Source organism: Thalassophryne amazonica, chromosome 12 (assembly GCF_902500255.1).
Source record: "Thalassophryne amazonica chromosome 12, fThaAma1.1, whole genome shotgun sequence".
NCBI lineage: Eukaryota > Metazoa > Chordata > Actinopteri > Batrachoidiformes > Batrachoididae > Thalassophryne > Thalassophryne amazonica.
Window position 1 is genome coordinate 6,709,944 of NC_047114.1, and position 6,488 is coordinate 6,716,431.

The 6,488-nt window shown below is 42.2% G+C and overlaps 1 pseudogene; it reads left to right on the forward strand.

The window, feature by feature from the left end:
- Positions 1-222: 222 nt before the first annotated feature.
- LOC117521372 lies at positions 223-2,813 on the forward strand (annotated as a pseudogene).
- The last annotated feature ends 3,675 nt before the right edge of the window (positions 2,814-6,488 follow it).

The window sequence follows — 6,488 nt, forward strand, 5'->3', positions numbered from 1 at the left end:
GCATATATTTGCATACATGTCTAAATAGAACCACAGTTTGATCACCTTCATACCTTGCGTAGAAATGTTCATAATCTCGATTTAAGCGTAAATCTGTGCGTACGAACAGTTGATAAATGAGGCCCTGGTGCTTTTGGTCACATGCTCTGAATATTCCTGCTGTCTTGTCTGAGCATGTTTTTTATTTACTGTAACTGTCTGACAAGACACTGGAGGTCAGAAAGTGAACAAACAGGAAAGATCAGTGCTGTCTGACGTCAGAGCTCAGACTGAAGTTTCAGAGAAACTGAAAGTATTTGACACTGAGAGCTGAAATGGCGCAGCAACATCAGCTACCCCGAGGACAGCTCTGCTGTTCCATCTGCATGGATCTCCTGAAGGATCCAGTTTCTATTCCCTGTGGACACAACTACTGTAGGACCTGTATTCAAAGGTTCTGGGATGAAGAGGATCAGAAGATAGTCCCCAGCTGTCCTCAGTGCAGACAGACCTTCATACCGAGGCCTGTCCTGGGGAAAAACACCATGTTAGCAGATTTAGTGGAGGAGCTGAAGAAGACTGGACTCCAAGCTGCTCCTGCTGATCCCTGCTATGCCAGACCTGAAGATGTGACCTGTGATTTGTGCACTGGGAGAAAACTGAAAGCTCTCAAGTCCTGTCTGATGTGTTTGGCCTCTTATTGTGAGAAACACCTCCAGCCTCACTATGATGCAGCTCCTTTAAAGAGACACAAGCTGGTCGAAACCTCCAAGAAGCTTCAGGAGAACATCTGCTCTGCTCATGATGAGGTGATGAAGATGTTCTGCCGTACTGATCAGCAGTGTATCTGTTATCTCTGCTCTGTGGATCATCATAAAGACCACGACACAGTGTCAGCTGCAGCAGAAAGGACCGAGAGACAGAGAGTGCTGGAGGTCAGGAGACCTTCAGTCAGATGATCCGTCTGATTGAGAAGAGAAGCTCTGATGTGAAGCAGCAGATCAGATCCCAGCAGAAAACTGAAGTGAGTCGAGTCAAAGAGCTTCAGGAGAAGCTGGAGCAGGAGATCACTGATCTGAGTAGCAAAGATGCTGATCTGGATCAGCTCTCACACACACAGGATCACATCCAGTTTCTACAAAATTACCCCTCAGTGCCACGTCTCAGTCAGTCTACAGACTCGTCCAGCATCAGAATCCGTCCTCTGAAGCACTTTGAGGACGTGACGGCGGCCGTGTCAAAGCTCAGAGAGGAACTACACAACATTCTGAGTGATGAATGGATGAAAATCTCACAGACCATCACTGAAGTGGACGTTTTACTGCCAGAACCAGAACCAAAGACCAGAACTGAATTCTTAAAATATTCACGTAAAATCACACTGGATCCAAATTCAGCAAACAGACGTCTGATTTTATCTGAAGGAAACAGAAAAGCAAAGTGAGACAGAATCAGTTTTATTCTGATCATCCAGACAGATTCACTGATGAGTTCCAGGTCCTGAGTGCAGAGAGTCTGACTGGACGTTGTTACTGGGAGGTGGAGTTGGACACATTAGGAGTTTGTGTTTCAGTCACATACAAGAACAGTAAGAGAACCGGGGACACAAAGGAAAGCGGATTTGGATTCAATGACAAGTCTTGGAGTTTGGAAAATTCCTGTGGTGCTTATTACTTCTTTCATAATAATATCCAGACCACAATCTATGGTCCTCCTTCGTCCACAGTCGGAGTGTATCTGGATCAGTGTGCAGGTGTTCTGTCCTTCTACAGTGTCTCTGACACCATGACTCTCCTCCACAGAGTCCAGACCACGTTCACTCAGCCGCTACATGCTGGATTTAGTATTTATTTTAAATCTTCTGCTGAGATCTGTGAGCTCAAATAGACTGAGATCATGTCACATTAGATTCTGTTTTATTATTTCAGTATTTTCTCTTTCAGAGATGATCTGTTTCTTCATGTGTGTTTTGAGGACGTCTGTATCAGGGAAAAGCTGATCACATTATATTGAGCTTTAAGCCCCGGTCACACGGCACTAACAAAGGACAACGAAGCCTGAAACAAGAAATCTGGACTTTTTTTGACTTTCTGAGGCATCATTTAATCTTTGTTCAGCTTTGTTCCTGCAGCTGGCGCTTTGTCAGAATTTTTAAACTGTTGAAAAATCTGAATAATCCCACCGACAACCTCAATTCATCCATATTTTGTTTTGCTTTCGTTCTTGGCGGTTTATCGTTTGGTTAGTTTTCGTAATGTTAGCATTTCGTTTGACTTTGGTCCAACTTTGGTCAACCTCCTACGTCCGACGTATTGAATGAAGTTTGATGAATGCAACGATATCTGAAGGAATCAGTAACTAAAGCTTCGATCAGCTGAAGGAAACATTGTGGTATTACCAAAGAATCGTTCATTTTTTTGACAAAAAGCAACATTTTCATGAAGAAACAACAGCGTTAAGAACGTTTTATTAACCACTTTAACTTGTATTTACACACATTTAAACCGTTTGTGTCTGGTCTGTGTGTATGCGTGTCTTCGGGAGTAGCCTTCATCTGACACAGAGAGTTCCTCATAGGCGCTGCCATGGACCCATCAAAGGTGCTCGTCACCACAAGTACTATCACAGATAAAGTGTTCAACAAGGTACAGACACGGCGCGACAACTCAGAATGTGAAGACAAATGAAAAGTACTGCAGGAACGGACCTGGCGCCATGAGGCGGCGTTTGGGGGCGACGCCCCCTCACGTCATCAACCTCGCCCCCTCGGATGTGAGAGTTATCAAAAATAAAAAAATAAAAAGAAAGAAAAAGAAATACTAGAAAATATAGCGCCTCGCAGTTTCGCGGATTTTTTAGTCCAATTTTGCATGCTTTTTTTTTTTTTTTAACAGTGCATTGTGCTCTGCGTCCTCATCAAGTAGGCCGGTGTTCTGTCGAGATGACAGGACACCTGTTGCGGCACCGCAAAGGGAGAGTACACGCATTGTGTTCTGTGTGTCTGTTTATAAGAATCTTCTCGCCCAGAAGAAAAAAGAGCGCCAACAACTACCCATAACTGTTCTTCACTCAGAAAAAGACACCTGCAGCGAAGTGTGAGTGGAAAAAGGCGTGACAGCGGAGTGGCGCCACGACGAAGAGGCGTGATCAGAGGAACTGTGAAATACTGGTCAGTCACTATTAATAATTTCTTATGTGTCCAACCTCGTAGGTTGATCGATAAAATTAAATTCATTAGTTCTAAAAGCCATCATAATTATTTATAGGAAAATGTTCTATTTTTATTTCTCAAACAAATGTTTGAGCCTGAAAACAGGTTGGTCTTATTTTTCTACTAAGGCTTGAACTTTGAGTGTTTACACACGAGAGAAAAGTGAGAAAATGTTAATGCCTGTTTGAGAAAAGTGTATAAAGTGTGTAGTGAGGGGTTTTACAGCCTTAAAACGTCTATAATAATTGTAAAAAATATAACGCTGACTACTTCACGGATTTCGCCTATTGCGGGCTATTTTTAGAACGTAACTCCCGCGATAAACGAGGGACCAACAACAAAAAACATACATACTGACAAACATATCTTACAAAACTTTGATTTGGCCTTAAAAGGACAAAGGGGGGTTGGGGGATGAGGTATCTGCGGGGGAGAATAAATTGTTACACCGGAAGTTGAAAATCACATCATGCGTTACATCACACTTAACAACTGGATATAATGAGCAACAGACCAAATTTCAGTCTACATGACGTAGTTCCTAATATGTATGAGTGACACATGAAATCATAGGTTTTTGGGGTCAAGAAATGAATTTTTGTTGGTTAAAAAACAGAATTATATACTTACAAGATATACCACCATTTTGGATAATAAGGATAATTGGATAATTTGGAAATAGAAGACTTAACAGTATTCCCTGAAAACTCCCTTCTGTCTGATCATTTCTTAATAACATTTACATTTACTCTGATGGACTACCCAGCAGTGGGGAATAAGTTTCATTACACTAGAAGTCTTTCAGAAAGCGCTGTAACTAGGTTTAAGGATATGATTCCTTCTTTATGTTCTCTAATGCCATATACCAACACAGTGCAGAGTAGCTACCTAAACTCTGTAAGTGAGATAGAGTATCTCGTCAATAGTTTTACATCCTCATTGAAGACAACTTTGGATGCTGTAGCTCCTCTAAAAAAGAGAGCTTTAAATCAGAAGTGCCTGACTCCGTGGTATAACTCACAAACTCGTAGCTTAAAGCAGATAACCCGTAAGTTGGAGAGGAAATGGCGATTCACTAACTTAGAAGATCTTCACTTAGCCTGGAAAAAGAGTCTGTTGCTCTATAAAAAAGCCCTCCGTAAAGCTAGGACATCTTTCTACTCATCACTAATTGAAGAAAATAAGAACAACCCCAGGTTTCTTTTCATTTTCATTGTTACGCAGATGATACCCAGCTTTAACTATCCATGAAGCCAGAGGACACACACCAATTAGCTAAACTGCAGGATTGTCTTACAGACATAAAGACATGGATGACCTCTAATTTCCTGCTTTTAAACTCAGATAAAACTGAAGTTATTGTACTTGGCCCCACAAATCTTAGAAACATGGTGTCTAACCAGATCCTTACTGTGGATGGCATTACCCTGACCTCTAGTAATACTGTGAGAAATCTTGGAGTCATTTTTGATCAGGATATGTCATTCAAAGCGCATATTAAACAAATATGTAGGACTGCTTTTTTGCATTTACGCAATATCTCTAAAATCAGAAAGGTCTTGTCTCAGAGTGATGCTGAAAAACTAATTCATGCATTTATTTCCTCTAGGCTGGACTATTGTAATTCATTATTATCAGGTTGTCCTAAAAGTTCCCTAAAAAGCCTTCAGTTAATTCAAAATGCTGCAGCTAGAGTACTGACGGGGACTAGAAGGAGAGAGCATATCTCACCCATATTGGCCTCTCTTCATTGGCTTCCTGTTAATTCTAGAATAGAATTTAAAATTCTTCTTCTTACTTATAAGGTTTTGAATAATCAGGTCCCATCTTATCTTAGGGACCTCGTAGTACCATATCACCCCAATAGAGCGCTTCGCTCTCAGACTGCAGGCTTACTTGTAGTTCCTAGGGTTTGTAAGAGTAGAATGGGAGGCAGAGCCTTCAGCTTTCAGGCTCCTCTCCTGTGGAACCAGCTCCCAATTCAGATCAGGGAGACAGACACCCTCTCTACTTTTAAGATTAGGCTTAAAACTTTCCTTTTTGCTAAAGTTTATAGTTAGGGCTGGATCAGGTGACCCTGAACCATCCCTTAGTTATGCTGCTATAGACGTAGACTGCTGGGGGGTTCCCATGATGCACTGTTTCTTTCTCTTTTTGCTCTGTATGCACCACTCTGCATTTAATCATTAGTGATCGATCTCTGCTCCCCTCCACAGCATGTCTTTTTCCTGGTTCTCTCCCTCAGCCCCAACCAGTCCCAGCAGAAGACTGCCCCTCCCTGAGCCTGGTTCTGCTGGAGGTTTCTTCCTGTTAAAAGGGAGTTTTTCCTTCCCACTGTAGCCAAGTGCTTGCTCACAGGGGGTCGTTTTGACCGTTGGGGTTTTACATAATTATTGTATGGCCTTGCCTTACAATATAAAGCGCCTTGGGGCAACTGTTTGTTGTGATTTGGCGCTATATAAAAAATTAGAAATTAGAAAGAAAGAAAAATTTTCAATATACGTATATTGTGCAATTGTTTCATATGATTTAAATTTGGATAAGAGTGTGATATTTGGTATGAAGTTAGAGTAAGTGTTATGTGTCGACGCGGATTGAGGAGCGAACCTGCGTCAGACAGGACCCAGCGCTAAAAATAACCAGAAAGCGGTTCCAAACAAAAACTATTTATTATACACCTGTGTTTAAAAGTGTAAAAACATAAAAAACAACGTCCCTCTGGTGGAGTGATTCGTGGCTCGCTCTCCAGCGCCTGCAAGGATTAAAGCCGGCGCTCCTGGACTTCCTACCACCGCCAAACACCCCCCAGGTGGACACGACAAACTGATTCTCTGTGAAGCAAAGAGACGGTGAGGTAAGTCAACAGATACAACTATATCTTCTAATAAACACACGCTGCCAACAACACACTCAGGTCAGTGTCCCTTTTTTTTTACTTTATGCAAATGAGCAGCTTCTCACAACAAGTGGAGGATCACTTATCCTTCACGCCACAGCAGTGAGAAGCAAACTGCGCAATTCTCTTTACAATTCCAGTATACTGTGTAACAAAACACCAAATTACTATCAACAAGTACCTAAACACTTAATTACCTTTCGTGTGTGCTGACAGCATGTGTCCTCACCCCTCCCTGCTTCACGGGCTCGATGTGTCAAACCCAGGCGCGGTCCTCAGCGTCTCACAAACGAACGTCACAAGGTCGAGTTCCCGGCAGTTCTGCTTGAATCACACATGACTTAAATGCAGAACGCCATCCAATTATCTGCTTCAGCTGCAAGTCGTCCAGGTTGCACATGA